Genomic DNA, 14,955 nt, shown 5'->3' on the forward strand with positions numbered 1-14,955 from the left:
TTTTGATTCCTAGTGCGGAGAAAAAGAGAGTTGGAGGGGGGAGGGTAAAAACATCAGGATTTGGGTATAAGAAACTGGAATTGAAATTTACATGGAAGGATGAGAATTTAGAGGTTAAATGCAGCTTTAAAGAGGAATGTTTTTAAATTATTTTTAAATGAGTTGAGATCTTTAGAGTGTCTGATATACAAAGGAAGGGTATTCCAAACAAGCGGTGCCTTAACCGAGAAGATGTCGTGGCGTCTAGTTCCTATTGTTTTTAATGAGGGGACCATTAATAGATCTTGTGTATTAGATCGGAGAAATCGATTTGAGGTATGTGGAATTAGAAGGCGGTCAATGAACTGTGGTTCATTGGTGGTTGTTGTTTTAAATACTAATAAAGCTATTTTATACGTTATTCTTTGGTTAATAGGTAACCAATGTGAATTTATTAGATAAGGTGTTACGTGGTCGTATTTCTTCCCGTGATGGATTAATTTAATGGCGATATTTTGTATAATTTGTAGACGTCTTTGTTCCTTATATGTTATATTTAAATACAATGAGTTACAGTAATCTAGTTTCGAAATTATGAGGGAATGGACTAAGATGTTTAGCGATTTTGTCTCTAGATATTTAGACATTGACCGGATTAAACGCAAGCGATAGAAGCAATTTTTAACGATATTATTGATATGTTCCTGGTAAGTAAATTTGGCATCTAGTATTACGCCTAAGATCTTTAGAGATGGTACTAAATCGATTGAAGTGTTTTCGATTAAAAAAGGAGTGGAAAGCTTTAGGTCCTGTCTAATTGGAAAGAGTAGTGCCTTTGTCTTGGATATGTTTAAAGCTAATTTGTTTTGAGTAAGCCAGTTTTTAATTTTTTCTAATTTTTGATTTATTTGAATTACTTCATTAGGATTATCTGGATTGACTATGTGAATTAATTGAATATCATCTGCGTAGGCGTAGGTGGTGAAACCTATGGATTGACTTAAGTTGAGTAAGGGAGCTAAAAAGATGTTAAATAATAGAGGAGATAGAATTGAACCCTGAGGGATTCCATAGTTGTTAGAAAATGGTTTAGAAGATGCATTCTTGAACCTTACCGTGGATGTACGATCAGATAAAAAAGAAGTGAACCATTGAAGAGATACTTCGCTAACGCCTATGGATTGTAGTCTGTTTAAAAGGAGGGAATGATCAATAGTATCAAATGCAGCTGATAGGTCTAAAGAGAAAAGAATGACTGAGTTATGGTGATCAAGATTATATATGATGTTTGTCGTAAGTCCAATTAAAGAGTATTCTGTATTGTGATGTTTCCTAAAACCTGTTTGATTGGGGTGTAATATGTTGGTGGAATTAACAAAGTCTGATAACTGATTGAAGATCACTTTCTCTGTGATTTTTGCCAAGAAAGGGATATTGGCAATAGGACGATAGTTGGTGGGGTCGTCAATACTAACTTTATGATCTTTTATTATTGGTAAAATTAATGATGTTTTCCATTTTTCCGGTACTTTTCCGGAAGTTAAACTTTTTTTAATTAAAGAATGAATATAGGGTCCAAAGGCCGAAAAGTGTTTTTTTAAGATTGCCGGGGGTATGATCTCAGACGGGGAGTTTTTCAGATTCAAGTTTTGAATAACTGTTTTGATTTCTATTAATGTTGGAATGTTAAAATTAGCGCATTTGGCGCATGGGATTTTAGAATTGTTAGTTAAGTCAGGGGGGTTAGTGTTTTGGTTAAGAGTGAATTTGTTGCGTATACTAATAATTTTATTACAAAAGGCATCTGCCAATGTTTGAGCTGAAAGTTTTGAGCTATTGTTATCATGTCTTGAATTTGAATTAAAAGATTTCAAAATGGAAAATAAAATGGATGAATTTCTGGCTATTTTAATTTTATTTGAATAGTAATTTCTTTTTGTTTCATTAATTTTATTTTTGTAAAGTAGTGCTAGTTCTTTGAATATTGCCAAGTTTGTAATGGATTTATTTTTACGCCATTTTCTACTTGAAAACGTTCCAAATCTTTAGGCATTCCTTTGCTTAAACTTATTTGAGTTCATCCTGATATGATACCTAATGAACCATGGACAGCTCAGTCAAGCAGCTGTAGCACTATGGGTTAGGAGCCAGCCTTTGCTCCTAACATCCAGAGGTTGTGGGTTCTACACCCGGCACATCTTTTAATTGTGGCATATTACTTTGGAAGATGCAGATTGATGAGGTAAGTTTTGTGCAACTGAAGACCTCCATTTTGCAATGAGGGAAGCTGGAATGTTAAGGTGTGTATCTGTTTATTCTCTTTTTAAGTGCTGATAATGTGTGCTGGTTTTTCTTTGCTTTCAAAAGAGAGCCGATTGCAGTGCTGTTTGTTGTTCACTTTTGTTTCCTTGCATCCTAACAGTTCTCAGAAGTGGTGGAATTTGCTGTTTCTCCTCAGCATTCTGCAGCTACAGGTGCATGAGATATTTTCATTTGCTCCTAACTGCAAGCCATTCTAGTAGGAATGTGTTTCTTTTGATGCAATATAGGCATTGGGCAACAGCTATGAGTTAAATCAAACTTCAGAGGGCTTGGACAGGTGTTGAAGAATGATCCAGTTAGGGGGGGATGTTTTTGGTGGGGGGGAGGGTGTTCAGCATGAGAGAGAACAGGTTGCATTAAATATTAGACAATGGGCTGCACATAATAAAAGCTGAAGCAAAATATTGATATGTAAAGGCAAGGCTAAAGAGTTACCAGGTGTCCTGGCTGAGAAATGAATATAACCTATTTGCTAACCTTACTAAAGACTTGAACCCCCTGATGTATGGAAGATGAAAAGCAATGCCTTAAGGCATAGAGCTATAGAGGTAACTTTGTTTAGAACATAGAGCTTAGAGATGTGAAGGAAATTACTACAACGTCACTACAGCTGTATATTGCAAAACCACATCCAATGCACATCCAATTAGATTTGAATTCTAACGGTTCCTATGACGTCAGCTGCTAATTAGGCGTGCTTAGTATATAGAAAGCTTTGGCACAGCCATTTTTCCTATGTAAGACCCCCTCATGTGAGTTGGTGTTTGTGGTGTTCCGTTTCCTCAATGATGAAACTTTGTGCTATGACTTGCCTGTTCTCCTTTATACTCCCTTCTGCCTTTGACACTCCTCCCCACCCCCATTATCTGTATTTCTTTAGTTTATGGATTTTTCTGGGTGTTGGTGTGAGGGATTGTTGAGGACTTAGGTTTTGTGTTAAGTGTGGAGGGGAATCAATTGTTAGGGAAAAGAAGGGGCCAGGCCAGGTTACACACAGATGCCTACACCCACCACTCTCCCTGCTTTCATAATGTCATGGTCTGCCCCACTTCCATTTTCCATATCTGCAACTCTCCATGCAAGAAATTCGATTTCCGTTTTGGAGCCATGTTGTAAGGTGAAGATATCTTTTCAGGCTACTTGTAGAACACGTTCAAACACACCCCCATAGGATAGCCAATGAGGTGTGATGGGCGTGGTTAGGAAGCGGGCCAAGGAACCGCACCCGAACGGTGCCCAATAGGCATTGAGAAACTTTTCCCGTCCTACTGACGTCAGACGCTAATTAGGCGTGCATGGGTATAAGAAGATCCAGGTGAGTAGTGTTTCTTTTCTATTCTGTCCTATTCCTTATGCAGATGTTTGAGACTTTACTCTGTCTTAGTCTTTTACTTTTTTTTTCCTATCTCTGCCTCCCATTTCTCTCTATTCCACAGAGCCATTAACAAGCTACATGTCATTCTAATATGTTTTATCTTTTCTAGAAGCAGCTCAGATAGTAAGTCCAGGTGAGAATGATATTTTGTAAGCTACTTAGGTGTCCTTATGATAGAACTAAAGAAACCAACCAGCAAAAACTGACTTCTCTTTATGGGCTTTCATTGTGTGCAATTGTTTATAATAGTTATTTTATTTCTGATATCTCTTACTCTCCATTCCACAGGGCTGACAAAAATGACTGAGAAGACTGATAAAGACCATGGTGGTAGATATTTTACAGGTAGAAATATGGATATGTAAGTAAAATGGATGTGTTCATACATCTGAGAGGGTTTACTCATAGAGCTAAAGTTAATTCTTTGTAGAATCAAATTACAGGCAAGTTAAAATCAGGTGAGGAATGGTTCTGTGTACTAACTCATTGATAAGAATAGGTTGGGTGTGTTGGGGGGGGGGGAAACACTGCCATTCAGTGGACATCCAATCAGTGTACATGGTTCAGGTGGAAAATTCCTAATGAATGGCTAATGGCTGCCATTTTTAATAAGGAGTCTAAAAGTATGTTAGCACCTCTGTTACTTCTAGGTGTGTGTTCTGCCACAACTTCAGTGTTTCATTTTGGAGACATAGGTCTTTGTTAACAGTTTCTCTATTCTTCATTTCAGGTTAACTATGCTCATCAGCTCAGCACACCAGCTTGCACCTAGCCAAACAGTTGTAGGTGAGAATGATACTCTACTATTCTTCACTTGAGTCACTCTTCTGATGAGTGAAATAAATGTTTCACACTTCTATTGTTCTCTTCACCCAGGTATCCTTGATGACTTTCAGGAACAATAGTAAATTGATAATGTTGGCCTCATAGAACACCATGGCACGCATTCCTGCTGTTATATGCACACAAACTTTTTGTTTTCAGTTAGTCTATTCCCTCACATGAGTTCTAAACAGTAGCAGTGGAGGATTACAGGTGATATTAACCCACACCATCAGCGAGTTAAGGCTATTGCTTTAACAACTCTACCACGGTGACATCTAAGCAGCTCAACATAAATGAGGTTAACACATTGCTTCAGGGAAGGGAGGATAGATATGGACCTTAGGGGTTGAACCCCCTGTTTGTGAACCTTGTGTAAACCAGCTTCTCCTCTTTTCTGTTTTCAGGTGTCTTAGACAGGCAACTGCAGTATTGTCAGATGGAGTTTTGTATTACTGAGAGCAGTGCAGCTGTGAGCATCTTTGTGGTTTCCACACCTGCTTAACCAAAATAGTGCAGCTCAAGAACCAGGAGGATAGATTGAGGTATGTGGCCTTTACTTCCATCACCTTCCGTGAAAGGAAGAAAAACCCACATGTCTCATTTGGATTCTCCTGGTGTGGAGCCAACTCTTAGTAGCAGTAACCCTATTCCTTAACAACAAATCTACCACAGTGACTTATATTCTCTTCCTTATGTAGCCATTTACTTTGGAACAGGGACTGCCTTATTTTGCACATCATAGCTGAGATGTCATTATCTACCTACAGTTGCATATACCCTTGCATTCACTTGCTTTTTTCCTAGATTCTGCAATGATTTGACATCAGAGTGGCTAGCAGGTAATAGAATGAATGACAGACCCCAATAAAGATTGTCAAACTTTCTATATGTCACCTTGTTGTATATTGAAAAGGGCCCATTCAGCAGTCCCTCCTGAACCCCTATCTACCTTGGCCTCTGTCCACTAAACTGCTGATGCTACAAGGTTAAAACCACACAGGAAAGTTTAAACTATAACCAACTTTTTTATTAAAATATAAACTTTTAAAAACTTAAAACTTTTTTTTAAATAACTATTTACATACACATAACACAGGGAAAGAGGGTAGGTGCCCCCCAAGAGCAGCTTGAGCTACCTCAGGCGAGGGGGGCGGAAGAGGTGCAGTCATTGAGAGGGTGTATGGCTGCTGGCACCATGCCCTCTTTCGGCTACCAGCCGCAAGAGGGCATGTTCCATCCTCTCCACACACCCTCTCATTACCTGCACCTCCTCCAAGATGGCAGAGTAGGCCGCCATCTCCCTGGCCGCCCCCTCCTGAGGCTGGTCGGGCTGCTCCTGGGGGGGAACAGCAAGAAAAGGGGGTGGGATGGGAACAGGAAGGGCAGGAGAGTGAGGGGAAGGGCTATGGGTGGGGGAAGGGGAAGGTCCAACAGGGGATGGTGGTGGTGGTCCTGGAGGTAGTGGTGGGGCAGGCGGTGGGGGTCCAGGGGGCAGTGGTGGGGCAGGCAGTCCAGGGGGCAGTGGTGGGGGCAGTGGTGGAGGTCCAGGGGGCAGTGGTGGTGTGGGCGGTCCTGAGGGCTGCCAGGCCTCCTCCTCCTCTTCCTCCTCCTCCATCTCCTCTTCCTCCTCCTCCTCTGCTGAGGACCAGGGTGGGGCTCCCTCCATCACCTGCGGGGCCTCCTGAGGGGGTGCCTGCGCTGCTGCTTGACAAGAGAGAAATAGGATACAGTCAGATATGTCCACAACACTTTTGAACATGACATTATTTACTACGTTATTTTCTTCAAATGCTAATAACAGGATGCAAAGCACCTACTCCACTGTAAACATCAAAATGTAGCGTAAGTAAGTGAGGCAAGTAGAACACCATAAAGCCATTGTGACATGATATCACAATAGCAGCTTTACTGCAGATTTTATGATTAAGAATGGTTGACAGCTACTCAAGCATTTTCATCTATTTATTCTGGTAGGCTGATCACAAAGAAACACACGCTGGACTCATTACTCACCGGCTTCAGCGCGCAATTCCTCCCTCACCCCCTCAAGGAAGGCCCGCTCCTGGTGCATCAGCAGCCGCCTCCTTTTCCTGAGATCCTCAACCTGGATAATAGAGAGAGAGAGAAAGAACAGAGAGGGAGGGATATGATGAGTGCCATCTAGCACTGTGGCATAACATGTTTACTTAAGTATTGACCTCTATAAGCACATAAAAATGGAGTACGCTGCCCTCCAAGAGCCCCTATCCGCTTTGCTGTCTGCCTCCACCCCCTTCTGCCACATGTTTTACATGAATGTATTCACGTACTCCAGCATTTTCACCTTTCTGTGCTGGAGGCATCGCTATCTCTCTACTGTACCTGGGACAGTGGGGGGGGGGGGGGTGAGGTGACATGGACAGCATCACAAGGAGGAGTGTGGGATTGAACTCACAACCCCAGGGTGCTGAGGCTGTAGCCTATCAGCACTGCCCCACATTACAGCATGTCCTGGTGAGCTTACAATCATGCAGCAGGGGCAATAAAATAGTTTGGTCAGAAGGAGCAGCGTGGCTTGAAACCCCTGATGTCAGGGTACTGACGCTGTCACTTTAAATGTCATGCCACTATCTCCCTAGACCAGCAGATTGATACAGGAAAGTTGAAGATATTTGAAATGACATAGCAGCAATTTGGCAAAGTTGATTTCAAGATGTTTCTATTACAAATGCGAAGCTTGTGACCCAAAAATTAGTTGTGTGCATGTTGTGAATGGAATAGATGCCTTCTAGGAGCTGAATTTGTCATTTGAAATCCTACTACTGCTTCTTTGGGATGTGCTTTAATTTCAGTATTCAATGTAAAAGATTTATTATGCACAATTGTAGTTTTTAAAAGGAATCAAAATTTACCCACAAAAACATGAACAATTTGATTGAGACAGGTTTCCATCATTACATTTTACATGATTATTTGTGAGGGCCTGACTTGGAATACTTACTTCCCTGGGACAGGAGGCTCTACGATTGAACCGCCGGGTCAGGCGGGTCCAGGAGTCCCTGAACTGCAGGTATGACCTGCGATGGCCTGCCACTCTAAAATAGTGGTGCTCATGCCCTAAAAAGAGCCTGGCCAGCAGCCTGGAGTCCTCTGTGGAGAAATTTGGCTGTCTCCTGGCTGCCATTTTAGAGGAAATAACTGCGTATGAAGAACGGGCGATTCTATGATGTCACAACGCAAAAAAACGCGATGACGTTTTTGTGCCGCTTGGGCGTGCTTGCGGCAGCCGTTCCGCACTACATCAACACTGTTGATTACATCCTAAACCACGCCGATATCGCTGTTATACAAAAAAGTACAGCAGAATGAACTTCACCTCCACCAAACACAATGACAAATTAAATAAGTGAAGATTGGGAAGTGAGGTTCACATGCTTAGCTATGCATGTTTGGGTGGGTGGGAAAAAAAAATATTATGTCTTTGGTAACCTTAGTCAGGACTTGAACCCCTGACCTTTGGAAGATACATGCAGTGCTTTTAAGCACTGAGCTATGTTGGGGACTTGGGAATGGGAGTCTCCAGAAATGGCTTTAGGTACAAGATTTGACAAGGGGTAATCATTGCAAGTATCTACAGGTGTATTTGATCTGAGAACATCCAATGAACGTCCAAAACGATTTCAAAATTCTAACGGCTTCTATAATGTCAGATGCTACTTTATGGTTAGGGTTAGGGCTACAGTTAAGTAGCTCGGTAGCTCAGTTAGTAAACATGCTGTACCAATTATCCATAAGTTGTGAGTTCAACTTCCGGCTTGTCTTTTACTTGATTATAACATGAGGGGTTTATGCTGCAGGAGTGTGTTGTTGGGGTGTTGCAGGGGTGTCTAGGATGACAGAGAATAGTCACTTGCATTTTCTACAATGCATTTGAATTTCTTAAGATGAAACCTTAGTGAGCCGGGGAGGAAGGTCACCGCAGCCTCGCGCCTCAGATGAAAAGGTTAATTTTTGAGCGACTGTGTAAGCTGATCTGGGACAGTCTTCAGCGACTCGGAGCCCTCCTCCCGGCTGGGCAGAAGGAGGAAGCTTTGGCGGTGGTGATTTTGGTGGTGAGTGAGGGAGGGAAGGGGGAGTCACCTGGCTGCTGCATCTGCACTCCTGCTGGCCACAGACCTACTGATCACAGAGCAGAGATCACAGAAGCACGCAGGTATGTGCGCATGCGCGGCTAGGGTTTTATATATATACACGTATCGCATCTAATTTTCATCACAAACACATTAGCGAGACTATACACAATACATTACAAAGTTGAGCTTGGGTTTGATAAAATAAACAGCATAATTTTGACTCTGTATTACATTTATTGAACCATACTTAAGAATATGGGTGTTGCATCCGTGACAACGGTGCTTTACACCATTGAGCTACCAGTCTTTTGCCTCAACTGACTGTGATATGATAGCTAAGTAGAGTATACTTTAGCACATCACTAAGGTATGCTATGACAGGGGAACCAGAGACACAGGTGTAGGTCAGTGAGTAAAAGCACTATATTGGTCATCTGTAGGTTGTGAGTTCAAGTCCCGGCTTGTCTTTTACTTGTGGCATATCTACCTTCCAGGTGCACCTTGATGATGTCACAATGAGATCAGCATTGTGCTGCTTGCTATTTCCTCTTCCTGTGAACTGGAAGCCACATTCAGGTTTAATCTGTGTTTTGATTCTGTTTCTTGTTGTGAAGAATGAGCTGATTGTTGCAATGTTTTAAGACCAGGAGAGTGTTCTTTCGAGCAAGATATCACTTCTAAACTATCCTCTCTGAAATAATGTCTCTGTGAAATCGAGAGAAAGCTTATTGGATGACTTAGGGTACCTTTCCTGCCAGTCTTTGTGGAAGTTAAACGAAGTTTATAAAAAGTCTATATGGTGTTCAAAGTCCTATCCTTTCCACTTCTAATAGGAGGTGAGTATGACTTTCCTGTACAGCTTTCTGTGTAGCACACATCTACCGGTTCCCACCTTCCATACTGATAATGTAAGTTCAACACCCACTAGGTACATTTCATCATCTAGTTCTCCTTTGAAACATAACATATTTTTTTTCCTTGTATTAATGGTAAACTGTACAATTCTGATATCCTAGAGGAAAAAGATACAACACAGAAGTGTTCTCTGCTAGATTAACTAATATATAGTTTACAAAATGGTATACTGTGTTTTAGTTATCTTTTTCATCATCCTATACTTACAATGCTGAATGTGTGATAATAAAGAGTATAAATAAAGTATAATTTAAAAAAAAAAAAAAAAAAAACCGTACCCACGTCTATCATGGGTCCGTTGGAAACGTCCAAAAAACCGTACCCACGTCTATCATGGGTCCATTGGAAACGTCTTAATGACGTTTCAGAAACCTGCGTTTATTTTGCGCGACTAGATTGTAGGGACGTCTACCGTACGCCTAAGTACCGGTTAATTGGCACTGCCGTTTTCCGGACGTCTAAAGCACGCCTAACGTAGACATACTAATAGAGAATTTACTCCAAAGTGTCTAATGGTGAGGCAACCCCCCTGGATATAAGTGGGTCTTGGAATTGTTTAGATACGGTAGAGGAAGAGTTGGTAAGTAAGTTACTATATGAATGTAGACCGACAGTTGTGACTGGCAATTTGTGTTCACCTATGATACAGCAGGACTTGCACAAGGGGGTTGGTCCCATCATTACACACATGATGAACCTTATCATGCAAGATGGGAAGGTTCCTGATAGATTGAAAATTGCTAGCATTCAACCAATGGTTAAAGATAGAAAAGTAGGGGTGGAAGTGATTGAATATTTTGGAGAAATATTTTGGAGAAAATACTATATTTACAACTGGAGAGAGAAATGAGATCCTTGATCTCCATCAATATACCTTCGACAAATGGAATGGCTCAGTGTTAGAGCAGCTACCTCAAGAGTCTGAGAGTGCAAGATCAAATCACAGTACTAGCAAGTGTTTACCAAAAGGATAACTGTGAACTATTTTATTCATGCTTAAACAGGAAAGTGTGGTTTAATGCCTATGTCGGGGGAAAGAGAAGCAGAGAGCTCGTGGATGCCATTCAAAGTGTTCTGCTTAGACAAATGGTGACAAAACCCACAGTGGAAGAAGTGATGCTGGGTCTGGTGTTCACAAATGGGGAAAGTGTATCTAGCATCGAGTTTGTGCCCACATGGACAGTAGTGATCATAAAATGGTTTGGTTTGATAAATAGCTAAAGTGGAGGCAGCCATACAAAAATCCAAGTCCTATATTTCAAACATGCAGACTTTAATAAAATGAGGGAGTACCTGAAGAAACAGCTGATAGTATGGGAGGATAAAAGAGATGTAGAAAAGAGTGATTCAAGCTGAATGGAACAATAAAAAAAAAAACTACTAACCTTTCTGTGAGGAAAATAAAAGCAAGAGAAAAAGGAAGCTGATATTGTTTTCCAAACAAGTGGCAGAGAAAATAAATGGAAAAGAGTTAGCATTTGTGAAATACAAGATAAATAAATCAAGAAGGAGAGCATAGAAAGGAATACCAAATTAAATTGAAAGAAGCCAAGAGAAAGGTACATCTAGCAAAAGCACAAGCAGAAGAACAAATGTCTGTTCACAGGGAAGACCCTCCTATTGGTACCCTTCTTCTCTACTGTCAACTCCAGACTCAGGGGCAAATTCTATAAGAAGCGCCCAAAAGTTGGGCGCCGATATAGGCACCGTTCAGTGTGATTCAAGCACAATTGGGTGCTGTTTAGTGAATCACGCTGAGCGGCACCAATTTTGGAGGCACCCAGTAAACAGGCCAGCTCTAGACACAACTAAAAAGTTAGGTGCCCATGCGAGCGCTTAAGCACATTTAAGAGCAGTGATTCTGTAAGAAGGCACCTAACACATAGCCACGACCACGCCTAACATGCATAACACCTATTTTTTTGAAGGCCGCCTAAATTTTTAGAGGCGCCTTGTTACAGAATTGTGCTTTCTTAAAAGGCGCCTATGTTTTAATCAGTGCTGATTAAAAAGCTTAATTGAACTTATTGTTTAATTAAGATAGGTGCCTATCTAGTTGGGCGCCTCCAAAATAGGTACCTAACTTTAGGCGCTAGTTACAGAATTTGAGCCTCAGTCTCTTCTACCTTGCTGCACTGTATGCATGGAACAGACTGCCAGAGTCATTATGTCATGCTCCATCTCTAGCAGTATTCAAATCCAAGCTAAAAGCCCACTTTTATTTAGGCTGCTTTCAACTCCTAAATCCCATTCACTTTAAAATTACCTATGTCCATCCTATCATTCTCTCTGCAAGGAACTCCCCTACCCCTATATGTTCTGTCTGTCTGTCAAAATTAGATTTTAAGCTCTTCTGAGCAGGGACCATCTATTACATGTTAAATATACAGCGCTGCGTAAGCCTTTCTGTGCTATAGAAATGATAAATAATAGTAGTAGTAGGTAGAATTTCCACCTAAACCCATTCATATTTTATGGCAATTCCTCCAGGAATAAAGAAAACTTACTGAACCTAAATTTTCATCACTACAATAGCCCACAGACCTAGGGTTACCAGATGTCCTGGAAAATCCAGACATGTCCTCTTTTTAAAGAACTGTCTGGGTGCCTGGATGGACTTTCCAAAACTCGGTAGTTTGTGTTTTGGAAAACCTCGACCTCCCGGCCATATCTGGAGGGCTTCTGAGCATGCGTGGATGATGTCACATGCATCCATGCATGCTTGGAGACCCTCCAGATGTGGCCCGGAGGTTGGAAAACAAAGATGAGACTTTATGGGGGGAGTGTCTAGAAACAGAATGGGGTGGGGCTGGAGGTGGAACATAACTGTTTTTTTAGGACAACAGGAAGATCTGTCTTTCCCCCCCACCTGTTCTTTTACCCCTTTTTTTGTTCTTTACTTTCAAGATTGTAGTTCTTTCCCATGTTCCATAAGTTTCTGTACATCATGTTTTGTATTAAGTCCCCTGAGTCATTTGTATTTGTTAATTTTAAGTATTTTACATGTATTTTATATTGTATACTGCCTAGAATTTTGATTAGGCGGTCTATCAAATTTTAAATATAAAAATTTAAAAATAACAAAATCCCAACCATAACCAACTTAGAAATCAACTCTATCAACTACCCTTTGCAAACCACCCTAAAACTTCTAGGTATGACTATTGACAGAGGCTTCACCATGCAACCACAAATTAACAAAACAATACAGAAATCTTTCGCAGTTATGAGAAACCTTAGACAAGTCCGAAAATTCTTCAAAAAAACACAATTTCAGCTCCTAGTACAATCTCTAATCCTAAGTATCCTAGACTATTGCAACATCCTCTACCTCCTCTGCCCTGCAATAATGATTAAACAACTACAGACAATTCAGAATACAGCTCTGAGACTCGTCTATTCATTGAAAAAACATGATCACATTACTGAGGCATTCATCAATTCTCATTGGCTTCCAATCCAGGAAAGAATACAATTTAAATTCTACTGTATACTATTTAAAACTATAAACGGAGACAGCCCAACCTACCTAAACAACCGCCTCATCCAAACCACCTCTACCAGGCATAGAAAAACACACACCCCATTCACTTACCCCCCCAATCAAAGAAGTAAAACGGAAAAAACTATACAACGGACTACTGGCCACTCAGGCAGCGAAGATAGACAACCAAGTCTCCAATCTATTGACAACAACCCCAGACTACAAGATGTTCAGAAAGGAAATAAAAACTATACTCTTCAAGAAATCCCTTAATAAAGCTTAACATAAGAATATAAGAACATAAGAAAAGCCCTCACCGGATCAGACCAAGGTCCATCCAGTCCGGTGATCCGCACATGCGGCGGCCCATTTAAGTACTCCTGATTGGAGACCCAGATATACCATAGCCCTCAATACAATTTGCAAGAAGGTGTGCATCCAACTTGCGCTTGAATCCCAGAACAGTAATCTCTGTCACAACATCCTCCGGGACAGCATTCCAAATTCCCACCACACGCTGTGTGAAAAAGTACTTCCTGATATCCATCCTGAACCTGCTGCCACTCAGTTTCAGTCTATGACCTCTTGTCCGTGTCACCTCCGAAAAAGTTAGTAATGCTTCTTCTTGGTCTATTTTATCAAATCCCTTTATTAATTTAAAAGTCTCTATTAAATCCCCTCTCAGTCTTCTCTGCTCGAGGGTAAACAGTCCCAATTTCCCAAGGCGCTCTTTGTAGCTCAAATTCTCCAATCCCTTGACAAGTTTCGTGGCTCTCCTCTGTACCCTTTCCAGCAGAATTATATCTTTCTTGAGGTATGGAGACCAGTGTTGGACACAGTATTCCAATTCCGATCTGACCATTGCTCTATAAAGTGGCATTATTACATCTTCCGATCTACTCGTGATCCCCTTCTTAATCATGCCCAACATGCCTTCTTAACCCCTCTCTTACCATCCCCTCCCTAACCCCAGATCCTACTTTTCCCTCTCTTGGAAACCTTCTCTGATCTAACGTTGTAACCCTTCTTCCATAACTCTTTTTGTAATCCGCTTTGAACCGAAAGGTAATGGCGGAATAGAAATATGTAATGTAATGTAAATAAACTTGTAAAAAACTTGGAAACTTGGTATGGTTAGGGGCAGAATGGGGAAGAGCCATGCAGTAGCGTACCAAGGGGGGACGGTCCGCCCCGGGTACAAGCCCTGAGGGGGTGCTCCCGGCCTTGGCATTCAGTCCCCCCCTCCCGAAGGACCGCTCGCCCCCCTGGCATCCCCGCACCACTTACGAAGCAGCCCGCAGTGGGATCGTGATGCCAGCGATCCTTGCATTGCTTCGGCGCTGCTTCCTCCGCCGCGTTCCGCCCCCTCCTCTGATGTCAGAGGAGGGGCGGGACCGCGGCAGAGGAAGCAGCTCCGAAGCAGCACAGGGATCGCTGGCATCGCGATCACGCTGCGGGCTGCTTCGTAGGTGGTGCGGGGAGGCCAGGGGGGTGAGCAGTCCTTCGGGGTGGGTCGGGGCATCAGACCTTCAGGGTGGGGTGGGCAGGCAGGCAGGCCTTCAGGGGGGAGGGGGGGTGACAGGCAGGCAGGCCTTCAAGGGGAGGGACAGGCAGGCCTTCAATGGGGGACAGGCCTTCAAAGGGGGGACAGGCAGGCAGGCCTTCAAAGGGGGGACAGGCCTTCAAAGGGGGGGACAGGCAGGCAGGCTTTCAAGGGAGGGACAGGCCTTCAAAGGGGGGGGACAGGCAGGCAGGCTTTCAAGAGAGGGACAGGCCTTCGGGGGGGGGACAGGCAGGCCTCAAGGAGGGGGACAGGCCTTCGAGGGTGCAGGCCTTCAAGGGGGGATATGCCTTCAAGGGGATCAGGCAGGCAGGCAGGGACAGGCCTTCAAAGGGGGAGACAGGCAGGCAGGCAGGCATTCAAGAGAGGGACAGGCCTTCAA

This window comes from Geotrypetes seraphini, chromosome 6, assembly GCF_902459505.1.
Source record: "Geotrypetes seraphini chromosome 6, aGeoSer1.1, whole genome shotgun sequence".
Classification (NCBI taxonomy): domain Eukaryota; kingdom Metazoa; phylum Chordata; class Amphibia; order Gymnophiona; family Dermophiidae; genus Geotrypetes; species Geotrypetes seraphini.